Consider the following 13411-nt stretch of genomic DNA (forward strand, 5'->3'; position numbering starts at 1 on the left):
TTTGTTTTTAATAAATACAACATCAGCAATTTAATTTCAGTCAAAAAACAAATTAGCAATATCAACTAATGCTTATATCAATTTAAATAGTTTTGGTTGGCAATTTTTTTGGCTTCTTATTTTTATAAAAGCTTATAAGCTTGAGTGTATGCTTGTTTTGATCTGTATATTTAAGTTAGATAACAGTAAAAATATTTAAAACAGGGTTGTTTGAAGATTGGAAATAATTATAACACTTAACACAGTGCCTGATTTACAGGAATAACAGTCTATAAATGGCAGCTTTTACTATTATTACGTATGGGAAGGGATCTGTGGGTACTATGTATTCTGCTCCCTGCTCTGGAACAGTGGGGAGTAATGGTGTTGGCTCTGCCTCCAATTGTGGGCTGAATTCTGGGTGGGGCTGCTTCTGGGAGACTCGCTATTCAAGCTCTGAACTCCAGGATAGAAACCAGAGCTCTGGGTCTGTAGCTCAGGCCCTGAGGGACCTTGGACCAGACATGAAGTCAAAGACAGTCAGTGTCTTAGTCCAGGGTCTTTTGGCTGCAAGTAACAGAAACATGGGAATTATTTAATAAAAGGGGAATGTCATGCCATTGAATCCCAGGAAGTTCAGCCAGGCCTCGGCCAGGATGGAATTGGAAAGTCAGAAACCAGTCTTGAGCCCCATCTGTTGAAAGCGTAGACATCTTGGGCCATCTACTTCATTCATTCTGTAGATCTACTTCCTTTGCATGACCTTCCAGACCATCTTCAACTAAATGACCTCCTATCCCAATTCCAAATTCATGGAAAATCTGATTGTCTGTGCACAGGTTCTAGATTGGCTTTCCGGGGTCAAGGATCCATCCCAGGCCCATCAGCTGAGTAAAAGAAATGTAGATCCACATGCTACTAAAGTAATTACAGAGTCCCAGCCTGTTAGTAGAGGGCAGTTCTCAGTGAAGGCAGTGTGTCTCAGCAGGACCCCAAGACCATAGACTCTTGGCAGGGAATTAAGGTAGATCTTAACCACCCGAGGTCCAGCGTTGCTTCTTTTGTGGCTTCCTTGCTGGTCTAGGAGTGTCTTGTCTGAGCTACCTTCTTGGCTGCTCTGAGGGATGGGAATGTAGGAACATAGGCCCAGTGTTGTGGCTCCCTTGGGTCTGAGAACCATCCTAAGAGCTAGATGGAGGTTCTTTATTGCTGCAGAAGGAGGCTTTGATACTGTGAGGCTTGCTAGATTTCTGATCCCAACAGTTGAAGAGTAAGGCAAAGTGAAGGGGATCAGAATATGCCACTCTAAAACATGTCTCTTTGGCATAAGGATTATTTTGACCTGAAGACAATTAAGAACCAACTGGAAGAGTTCTGTGCCTTTCCCGTACCTGCCTGAAAGGGCATAAATGAAGATGGGGAGTCAACACTAAGATAAGTTTGCATAAACAGATCTTACTAAAATAGCCCTTATCTTCCATTAGTTTCCCCATATATTTCCTAGTCACTTCTGCACAATTTATTGTTCCTTGGAGCCCAAACTCTCTATCCTTTGTTAAAAGGGAGTATAAGGCCCCTAGTCTAATCCCAAGTCTTATATGAGTTTCACTTCTTTTCTGTAAACTCCCATGCAGGTAAATATTAATAAAAATTATGCCTTATCTCCTGTTAATATGTCTTTTGTTAGCTTAATTCACAGGCCTCCAGTAACTGACCCTAAGAAGGTAGAAGAAAAGGTTTTTCCTCCCCAACAAAAGCATTGCCACTTACTTGGCTGATAACCCTTCATCTTTGCCTCTGTATCCCATCTTACCAATAGTCATAGGCTCTCACTCTCATTCTTCTCATGGAATCTGAGGTTCTCAGAAATTCCAGTCCCTTTTCAGCATCTCTGCTTCTCTCAGGAGGAGGCCTATTCATATGGGAGACTTGGCCCAATAAAATTCCACACTCAGGTGCTGAGCTGGTCAAGGCCTTATCTGACATACTGTGGAAGTTGTGGGGGTGGAGGAGACAGTAATAATAACTAACATTTATTAAGAGTTTAATGTGTACAAAGCACCAGGCTAATGGCTTAAAGAGCATTGTTTCATCTACTTTTCAGAAGTATCCTCTTTTATTTTCCTTGTTTAACAAGGGGATAAAGCAAAGCTAAGCAACTTGTCCAAGGTTACAGGACTGACAAGTGGCTGATTCAGGAATCAAATGTCAATTTCCCTGACTCCCAGGTGCAATCTTTGATCCATGTCATGTTTGTCCAGTGTTGGGGTGAGAGCCCACTATCTAAATTTCAGCAGACGCCATGATGAGGAGTGTGGGGTCAGAGAGCTCTTTTAGGCTACAAACATAACATCCTAGAAGAGAAGGTATTTGGACTGGACCTTGAATGAGTAGGGTTCATCAGGCAGAAACTGGGGGACGGGCACCCCCAAAATCAGAGTGGGCAAATGCAGACTAGAAAGGGCAGGGAGGGCTGGGAAGATGACAAGTAGTCTGCTGTGACTGGAGTTCTCTGAGGGGAGGTGCTCTCAGGTCTTCCTGTTACTCAACTCCCCACCCCACTGTCCTAGGGGACCATTCTCTTCTGGGGATGCACCCAAACACAGAGCTGCTGTTGTGAAAGCCAGGCCCTGTGGAGCAGGCAGGAGTCCTGGGGAACTGGTGTGCAGAATTCTGGCTTGGCGTGCTTGGCATCCCTGGCCATGGGGAGGTCCATGGCCCCTTGACCTCTCAGTGGCATCCCAGGGCCCAGAGGTCAGTGTGTGGGTGAGAGGATGAAGTGAGTCTGTGTCTGGCCTGGAACAGTGGCAAGCAGGAAGGGATAGCCCATCCCCACAGAAGGATAACAGCAAACTCCCTCCCTCCCTGGCCCCATGCTGTGGTCAAATGAAGTGTCAGGGCATTTGTCCCAAGAGTCTGGTCTTCCCAGACTTTGGTTTACTTTGGGGTTCCCATGGAGGCTTCTTCCTGCTGCACTTACTGTGGACTGGGCATGGCAGGCAGTAGGTTGGTGTAGGTATGAAGACAAGTTTTGTGGTGGAGATAGACAAATAATAGAGACATCATTATTTGAGTACTTGATATGTGTTGAACATTGCACTGAGAGCTTTGCATGTGTATCCTTTTCAAAGCTGAGTTGCCTCACGGGCTTGTCTCCACATGGTATCATCTGGCACCCATAATATTTGAAAAAAATTTTAAATAATTATTTTGCAGTCTTTTGAAAAAAATACACAGCAAAACTTGAAATCCTCTTTCCCTGCCTGTCTCTCTGTATTGTATACACAAAGCAGCCATCTCCACAGAATCTCTTCTCTCTCCATGATCCTCAGAGGAGGGATTTACACCATGAATGTATATAGTTAATATTTTTTCTTTGTCTCACATGCGTAATCCAATTTAAATTTCCTCACGGCCCTCTGAGGGCAGACACTATTATTCCCATTTTACAGATGGAGAAACAGATGTCCAGAAGTGAGTTATTGCCCAAGGTCACACAGCTAATCACTAGCAAGTGTTTTTTGTTGTTGTTTTTTAAGCTCTTTATTGGAATATAATCGCTTTACACTCTTGTATTGTACCAGCTTATGAGGTACACCAAAGTGAATCAGCTGTATTTATACACATATCCCTATATCCCCTCCCTCCCACAACTCCCCCCCACCCTCCCCGTCCCGGGCCCTCTAAGGCATCACCACCCATCATCGAGTTGATCTCCCTTTGTTATACAGCAACTTCCCACTGACTATCTATTTTACAGTTGGTAGTATATATATGTCTATGCTACTCTGTCACTTTGTCCCAGCTTCCCCTTCACCCCCCGCCCCCGCAACCTTGTGTCCTCCAGTCCATTCGTGTTTTTTTTTAATATATTTAAAGTGTACAATTTGATCTTATTAGTAATGTATATATGTGGCAGATGTTTTTTGAAGCAGGATTTGTGCTTGCCATGAAAGTGCATGTGATCTAGGGTCTGTGAGACTCCTGAGGAAGAGGCAGTTAATTCATTGTGGGGGGCTTCATGGAGGAGGCAACATTTGAGTAGAACCTCAAAGGATAAAGAGAAGCTCAACAGATAGAAATGGGCAGTAGAAGTGTTTCTGAGAGATGAGCATATCAAATTGTAGGATGTCAGAAGAGAGGCAATCTCATTTCTCCCCTTCTCATGTCTCCCTCTCAGTGGTGGTGGGCCTGGCATTTAGGCCTAGCTGCCTCATTCCCCAGCTTTGCCCCAGGCAGATTCTGCCTGTGCCCTTTAAGAGCCTCCATCACAAAGCCTCCTTGTGTCTTCTGAAAGAGACCATCTAATTCAGGCTGGTTCCCTACCCTCCACTTCCCTCCCCCACATAGGGGAAGAGAGGGAGATGTGGTGAAGGAACCCAGAAATGAACCCCCTCTTAGGCCAAATCAAATATACTTAATTCTTCAGGAATTACATGTCAAGAATGTCTTAGGGAACACAGCTCTCTAGCTGTTCAATGTTGTAGTGAAAAGAGCACAAGGGCAAGTGGATTCAGCCTTTGCATCTCAACAAAACTGCTCATCAGCTGGATGAATTCAAGCAAATTGCTTAATCTTGCCAAGCTTCAGTCTCTCTATCCAAAAAGTCATGGACCCTATTGCCAAAAAGCAGTGTGTGGCAGGTTTGTCAGGGAGAAGAAATGGCTGGCTGGGGATATACTGCTCTAATATTTACCTCAGTGTTAGGTGTCAGGGACTTGTTAAATCCAGCTTTCTCCTGCAGGAAGTGGACAGTATGAGATCTCAGGAACTTGAGGTGGGAAGGTGACTTCCAGCAAGTAGAAGGAAAGAGAGGAGGTCCTGGATGAAGCATGGACAGACATTACTAGTTCTGAAGTCTTATTGCCATGCCGGAACAATTCCATGAACCTCTCCCAGCCTCAGTTTCCTCACTTTCAAATGCCAGTTCAACTCAATGAATATTGGCCAGACACTTGCATTGCTATTTTGTCTGTTTAATTTTTAAATGTATTTTTTCATATTCTCCCTCAGCCCAGAAGAGATTTGAGGTGGCTTATAAAAATACACAATACAACAAAATGAAAATAAAGGCACAGAAACCAGGGTAAAGACAGAACAGTGAATGACAGCCAGATCGTTTCAGTAATCTTTTCTTTTTTTAATTAAAAAAAAATTTATTTATTGGCTGCGTTGGGTCTTTGTTGCGATGCGCGGGCTTAGTAGCTCCGTGGCATGTGGGATCTTCCAAGACTGGTGTCCCCTGCATTGGCAGGTGGATTCTTAAGCACTGAACCACCACGGAAGCCCTCATTTCAGTAATCTTTAATGCATGTGAACAGGTCCTGCCCAGATGACTACCACTGCCACAAAACCCCTAGTATATCATGCTTACAGGCAGTAGGGCTTGGAAAATGTAATACTTCTGTTTTATACATGAAACTGAGGCTAAGTCCTGCCCTTGTTCCAGCATATAATGTGCATGTGCCTGCATGAGGGAGAGGGAGGAGAAACCCTTTGTAAATTATACAAAGTACAAAGTTTGGGTCCCCTGTGTTTGGCAAGAGACCACAGGCAGCTAGCTGCCTCTGCTTTCTCTGCTGCCAGAGGAATTACAAAACCTGACCACTTGATTGAAATGGCCAACCGGGAGAGGGGAGACAAAAGAGTATAGACCGAAATTAGCATTTCAATAAGTTATCCTGCCTCTAAAATTTATTGAGTGCTTATGTGTCAGCACTTCACATTTAGTATATTTCATATTTAGTGCAGTCTAAATTATATGTTGGAGGGTAGGTAGCCTAGGAGTTAAGGGCACAAGCTTGGGTTAGGAGAGATGGGAGTCCTGCCTCCCTCATTCGCTGGCTGCAATCCTTGGTTATTGCCTATGTTCCTTCACCTGCGAACCCCAGTTTTTCTGTTTCTTGGGTCGTGGTAGAGCATCAGCAAGCTAAAACACGTTAAGTGCGTGGCCCAGTGTTAGCACACAGACAACAACAACAACAACATAAACAACGGCAAACGTTTTTTGACTGATGCATTCTCATGGCAGGGGGCGTCCGTATCCTGAAACACTATTCCGCCCCCTCCCGCCCCTCCCCCGCCCCCTCCCGGCCCCATAGCAGGTCTGTCGGTTTACTTAGGGTGGTAACCGGCGCGGGTTCTGCTCGGGCGCGGGCTCCGCGGTGGGGAAGCCGCAGGCGGCATGTGGAGGGCGCCCGCCGCCTAATGCAGTTGTCAGTTAATTAGAGGAGAAGGTTATGTCATTAACGGCGGGATCGATGCAGAGGGAATTAAGAGGCTCTGGCAGCGCCGCTGCCGCGCTCTCTGCGCGGGCCGCAGGCCGAGTTCAACACAAATTCGACAGGCATGAGCGCGCTATCAGCGGCTGCCCGCGGCGCGCGGCCGCTGAGAGCGGGAGCTGCTGCGCCTGGGCTGGGCGGCCCGGAGCGGGACGCGGAGCTTTGCTGCGAAGGGCCGGTGCGCGCGCTGGCGCCCCCGCCTGGGCCGCCCCGAGCCCCTGAGAGGGTTTTTTTTTGGGGGGGGGGGAGGGGGGCGGCCGTGGGATGCGATGTCCTCTCAGGCGAGCTTCGTGGCCTGACCCTGGGGAGGCTGGGGGCACAGTGGCTGGCTCCTCACACGGAAGCCAAGTTGACCTTCCCAGCCTAGGCCAGGCCACGGTGTAACCCACCCTTCCAGTACTGACTTCTTCATGGCCTTTATCATAGCGTCATTACGTGGTGGTCTGTACATCTTTCTGGTCAATGTCTTTTTCCCCAACCAGACTATAAACTCCAGGAGGGCAGGGGTCTGCCTTGTTTATCTGCATACACAGAGCCTGGCACATGGTAGGTGCTTAGTAAATATCAATATTTGTGGACAGAATAAATCTCCTTAGAAACCCAGTGAGTTGGTGGAGTGAGGAAGTTGAAGCTCAAATAAATGAAGTGCCAGGCCCAAGATCACACCAGTTTTCCCCAACCTCTTTTTTTGAGCAAATCACCTCATCTGTCTCAATCTTGTTTTCCTGTCTAGGGAAAATTAGTCACAGCTGCCTCCAAACTGTGTGACAGGGACTGTGCTGACACTTCCTATAGATTTGTTCCTTTAATTCTCACAACAACACTGTAAGATAGAAATCGTTTTATGAAGGTGGAATTTGATATTAGCAAGAACTGGGCCCATCATTTACCTGTTTGTCCTCAGATCCATTGCTCCCTCTATGATACTCCGACTTACAAATGGGTTCCCCGACCCCTCTACCCCAAACCCACCTCCCAGCAGGCTGCATTTCCCAGGCTTCCTTGTCAGCTGAATTTTGTTTGGGTTTGGCCAGTGGGAGCCACTGGCTTGAGATTAGGGGGCTGAGGACAGGAGGAACCAGGGCACCTCAGCCTTGGCAACTTCTGGGCTCCATCTCCCTTCCTTTGGCCTCCAGACCAGGGATGGTAGTGCTTTCCTGCTCTTGCTAATCTCTGGGTCACCTCACTTTCCCCTGTTTGGCTTCTCAGTTCTTCCATTACCTGAGTGGCCATGGTATTAAATTCTCTGTATTAAATTTCCTCTGTTTGATATACCAAAGCGAATTCATTTTCCTGATTACTCTAAGAGCCATGATTGGAATCCAGATCTGTCTGACCGCAGAAGTGCACTTAAAGTTTTTTTTACAGAAGATGATAGTAGGGCAAAGCAGTGAAAGTGATAACCACTTAACCACCCTGCCCAGAAAGCTCTTCCCAGGTCCCTTTTGTGAGAGAAATTAGTTTCAGAGATGATGATCCACTCATAAAGGCTATTCATCATTTATTATGTTTAAGAAATTCTACTCTCCATAGCTAAAATATTGTTCATACCTGTAAATGAAGATATTAATACGATCTGCTTACTAGAGTTATTTTGAAGATTAAATGAACTAACGTATGCCAAACCCTTGGTATGTGGTAGATGTTTAATGATAGCTTTAAAACCTGGATAATTTTTAGTACCTTCAGTTTTCTCAGCTTGGTGATCCTGGAGTGTGGGGAACAGCAGCTCTGTCTTTCATTCCTTCAGATTCTTCTTATCACATTGCAGATTTACCTTGCCCGTTGGACCAGTGAGTGAGAAGTAGTAATCAGATGGCTGGCATGGCAGCAACAATACACAGAAGATGTGTGCAGTGAATGTTAGATCTGAGTGAATGCTTCTAAATCAATTGGACCGCCCTAGAGACTTGGCTGGCAATGAATGAGAGTGTGAGGTGCTTTTGACACACGCATCCAGTGTCTGATGTGAGAGAAAATGTCTGCTCAACAGTCCCGAGGGCAATTTTCTCCTGATTGATTTGTGGAATCTTAGTGGAAAAGAAGCCAAGTGTAAAGGAGGTAGTTTTCTCTGTGAACCAGAAATCTTGTTGTGCTTTCCTTTCTGAACTTGAGGGGTGGGGGAGAGGTACCATCTCCTATTACTGGCAGAGGGGCTACAGATGCCAAAGTTTGCTAGGGAAGGGTGTTTAAAGGTGGGGGTGGGAGTTGAGGAGAGGAGCTTCTTAACCCACACAACTCTCAGTGACTTGGGAGAACCAGGAGACCAGAAATCGCCCTTGATGCAGTCCAGTTGCAGACAGCAGATCAGGTCTTTAGCTACCACAGTCTAGAGCCTGGGGCTGAGAGTCTCACCTGTGCCATTGGACAAGGCACTTCATTTGAGCCTGCCCTGACTACTGCACAGGTTGCTAGGGGCTCACATGAGTCACTGATGTAAACACAATTTAAAGAACTTTGTAGACCTTACAAATATATTTGAGGTTATGGTTTTAAGCTAGATCAGTAGCTAAAAAACTGCTTTTTACCATAATAGTGTAAGCCTCCTACTCCTAGAAGCTAAAAGCACAGGATTTGGAGTCAAATAGACCCAAGTTCCAATCCTAGCTCACCGTGACGTGACTACTCCTCACTTAACCTTTCTGAGCCTCAGGTTTCTCTCATCTGTAAGACAGAATGATAATGCCTATCTGGAAGGGTTATGAAGATTAAATAAGATACTGAGGTGAGAGCTTAAGAAATGGTAGCCATGTTACAGTTGTTCACAAATTTATCTGCCAACTAATATTTTGGAACAAAATAGGGAGTCTGGTCAACTAGGTCATTATAATCTTAAGAACTCTCTTGTATACATGCTCTGGTTTGTCATCTATGGTCCACTTCTTTAGGAAATGTTCCCACTCATAGTTCTTGCCAAATAACTAGACTTGGGCAGCCATGTTTGTGCCATATGACCCTGCCCCCTTGGCCATTTGTTGGTTGGACCATGAGTGAACACTTAATCTAAGCTGGACAAATCAGATTCCTCTCCTGGCAACTGAACCAGTCGATTGTGGGGGCCAATGTAGACTCCAGAACTAGTACAGTTGATGGATAAGCTGAGGAAACTGATATGGAGAAGTACAGAGAGATATACAAAGAAGAAGCCATTTAGCTTTAGTCTATGTGAAAATGATGGAAATGGACTTGTTCCTGATGATTTTTCGGTTCCATAAGTCCTAGCTATTCTAATTTCCTGTCCTTGGCGTCTATGCAGTCTGCACACTCAACCACTAGTACCCACCTTTTCTTATACTAGCACTAGTACATCTCTCTTCTTTGCAACCCAAAGAGACTACTCTAGGATAAGTGCAGTGTTGTTCCTTTATAAGGTAAAACATACTTCTTTGAAAACTTGAAAGGTTTTCTTAGAAATGAGCTTATATACTCAAAACACACCCATACCTCAGTTAACTAGTAAGCACAAATCAGTAAGACAAGTTATGAAGCAGAGTATCAATAAACTAGTTGAGAAACTTTTCCCCCCATGTTTTCTTGAATATTTTGTCATTATACTGAAAGTATCAAAATGTTTGATTTGCAACAGCACCTGGAAGTTCTCAAAAAATTGCATTGCATGATCATGTAGTTTCGAAAGGGATGTTGAGGACCTAAGGATGGATGGGGTTAGAGGACTTACACTGAGCTAATTAAAGAAACAGGGAAGGGAATTCCCTGGCAGTCCAGTGATTAGGACTCCATGCTTTCACTTCTGAGTGCACAAGTTCAATCCCTGGTCAGGGAACTAAACCACATGGCGTGGCCAAAAACAAAACAAAATAAAAAAGGAAAAAAAAACATAAACAGAGAAAAGGGGGGAAAAGCTATCTGAGAGTGTATAATTATAAATGTCTATTATTCCTATCAGTAAAGTGGTGATAATAATGTACCCACTTTGTATCCTTGATCCAAGTATTAAATGAAGTAGTGCACGCAAATTCTTTGCCTGCTGCCTGGCATATAGATTAAAATCCATAAATGTTTTTTAGCTACAATGATCATGAAAATGTGACAAAACTTGGTGCCGGCACCAGATTTTAAAGGAAAATGCTCTAAAATTAAACTAAAATTAAAGTAAATGCTCTGATATCTACTCAGTAGCTTTGCGAGGGTAGGTACTGGGTCTTGGTTGCTGTGGTTTTCATAGAGCTTAGTCCCTATTTGATAAGCAGTTTTTTGAGTAATCACTGAGCCCTCAGTATGGTCATCACAGAATTGAAAAGCAGTTTGAAAGCTTTGGAAAGTAAGATGGTGATTTTGAAGAGGATTCTAATTCCGGGGTAGAGATGTTGAAAAGTAGGTAGATGAGAAGAGTGGAGAGGAGAGGTTCATGGACTTAGAAGGTCATCATGAACACCCACCAATTCTTAAATTTTTTTCCAGAGTTTGAAGTCATGAGCTTAATCAAGAAATGCTAACATGACATGGGTTGAATTGCATACCCCTCCCCCAGTTTCATATGTTGAAGTCCTAACCCCAAGTACCTCAGAATGTGACCTTATTTGGAAACAGGTCCAGTTCAGATATGATTAAGATGAGGTCTACAGTAGCTAAGATGTGGAAGCAACCTAAATGTCCATCTACAGATGAATGGCTAAAGATGTGTTATATATATTCAGTGGATTATTACTCAGCTGTAAAAAAGAATGAAATAATGCTATTTGCAGCAACATGGATAGGCCTAGAAATGATCATACTAAGTGAAGTAAGTCAGACAGAGAGAAACAAATATCATATGATATCACTTATATGTATAATCTAAAAAATGATACAAATGAACTTGTTTACAAAACAGAAATAGACTCACATACACAAAAAAACAAACTTGTGGTTACCAAAGGGAAAGGGGGAACAAGGACAAATTAGGAATTTGGGATTAATAGATACATACTACTATATGTAATATAAAATAAATAAGCAACAAGGACCTACTGTATGGCACAGGGACCTATATTCAATATCTTGTAATAACTTATAATGGAATCACTTTGCTGTACAACAGAAACATTGTAAATCAGCTACACCTCAATTAAAAAAAATTGAGGTCAAACTGGAGAAGGATGGGCTTCTAATCCAATACCTCTAGTGTCCTTACAAAAAGACAAAAGCTGGACATAGGTGAGCACACAGGGAGAATACCATGTGAAGATGAAGGCAGAGATCAAGGTGGTGATCCTACAAGCCAAGAACAGCAAAGATGGCCAGCAAACCACCAGCTAGGGGAGAGGCCTGGAACAGATTCTCTCTCACAGCCCTCAGATGGAACAAACTCTTCTCAAACCTTGATTTTGAACATCCAGCCTCCACCACTGTGATACAATGAATTTCTGTTGGTTAAGGCACCCAGTTTGTGGTACTTTGTTACCACATTAGTTTGCTAGGCATCCCTAGCAAACTAATATATGAAACAAATCCAGAAACACTGCCCCTTTGGTTCTCCCAGTGGTAAATCCTGTCCAAGCCCAGATTAGATCTATATGTGCTTGCCCCAAACCACTTCTTTTACAACAGCTGCTGCCAAGTATGCTTCCAAGAAGCAGGCAGAATGATGTGGAAAGCCCTTGACCTGTTGGTCCCAAGGAGCACAGTAGTTTTAAGACCAATTAACTACAACCACGCAAGTCAAAAAAAAAAAAAAATTCCTGCTTAGGTCTGAAGAGCTTTAAAGAAGTTTGCAATTTAGCTATTTCATCCTAACATTATTTTAATAAGTAATAATAATTGCTATACATTGATTATTACAGGTTAGGGAGTTTGCTAAACTCTTTACACACATCATTTCTTTAATCTTCTCAACAACCTTAGGAGATAAGAACTATTATTATTTATATTTTATCGAGGAAGAAACTGAGACTCAGAGAATTAGCTTGTCTACAAATGCATAGCTTGTCAGTAATGGAGCTGACCTCAGCCCTGAGCTGGCCTGAGCCCAGAGTCCATGAACTTTGTTACCATGCTCCTCTGTCTTCTGAGAGGGTACCTGGCCTCCATGCAGAGAAAGCTTATGGAACATTAGATTCCCTCCCCTTGTCTGACTTAGTCTCCTAGTAATTGACATAAAAGCTACTGCTTCTTCTGCCTGCATTGTCAAGCTGAAAATGAAAGAAAAGTGACTGGCACATAGTAAGTGCTCAGTAAGTGTTAGCCACTATTACTATTAATATTGCATTGTATATATGCCTTTCTGGCAAGGGAGGTGAATCCCTAGTCTACGGCTAACAATGAGTACTTAGAAGTGTTCCTGAATAAACAAGAGGAGTGGAGTAGGGACTTGGAAAGCAAAGTTGATCTAGGGAAAAAAACGAGAAGTGAGGGTAGGGAGCTTAGGGCTGGGGGAGGGGGTGAGGGACAGAGAAAGCAGTTGGCAGAAGGCCAGATACCACTTTGTCTTTGGTGTGGCTGCCCCTGGGGGTTTAGAGGTGGGGGTTGTGTAGGCTTTCTGTTCCTGATTGGTCAGCTCACCTTGCTTTATCCATATTTTCTCCCTTTTGGGAGGTTGGGGAGGCTGTAGCTGTGGTTACATAAAGCTTCCTGGAATTCTTCCAGGAAGAGAGCAAGTGCATGAGGTGCTGACAAACAGGTTCCAAGGGTGAAGGAGTGTGTGAGCAAGAGCGTCCATCTGCACCATGGTGTACCGCCCATCTGCACCATGGTGTACCGCCCATCTGCACCATGGTGTACCGCCCATCTGCACCATGGTGAGGCCAGAGGGCATTGGAATCAGACAGATTTAGGTGAAAGTCCCAGATCTCCTGTTTTAGCAACTGTGTGACTTGCCTTCCTGAGTCTGATTTTCTCTTCTATAAAAAGGATGATAATGGTAACTGCTGCATAAGCATTTAAAAGCCTAATACAATGCCTACTAAGTAATAACAGTTGTTGTTATTGTTATTATTTTAAGTATTAGGGTTTAATATCCTCTCCGCCTGAACATATGAATTCCCCAGCCTCCTCCTCTCCCTCCTGTTCCCTCAGTCCTGAAAATTTGAGTCAAATACCTCCAAGTACCCCTTGATACCTCTGCTTCCTCCTGGTCCTCCCAGTAGGGCCAAGCCTTCAGGGATCCTCGGGCAGCCCTAGGACAGTGGAAAGCATCTCTCCGTGACTCTGGG

This window comes from Hippopotamus amphibius, chromosome 1 (genome assembly GCF_030028045.1).
Source record: "Hippopotamus amphibius kiboko isolate mHipAmp2 chromosome 1, mHipAmp2.hap2, whole genome shotgun sequence".
Classification (NCBI taxonomy): Eukaryota; Metazoa; Chordata; class Mammalia; order Artiodactyla; family Hippopotamidae; genus Hippopotamus; species Hippopotamus amphibius.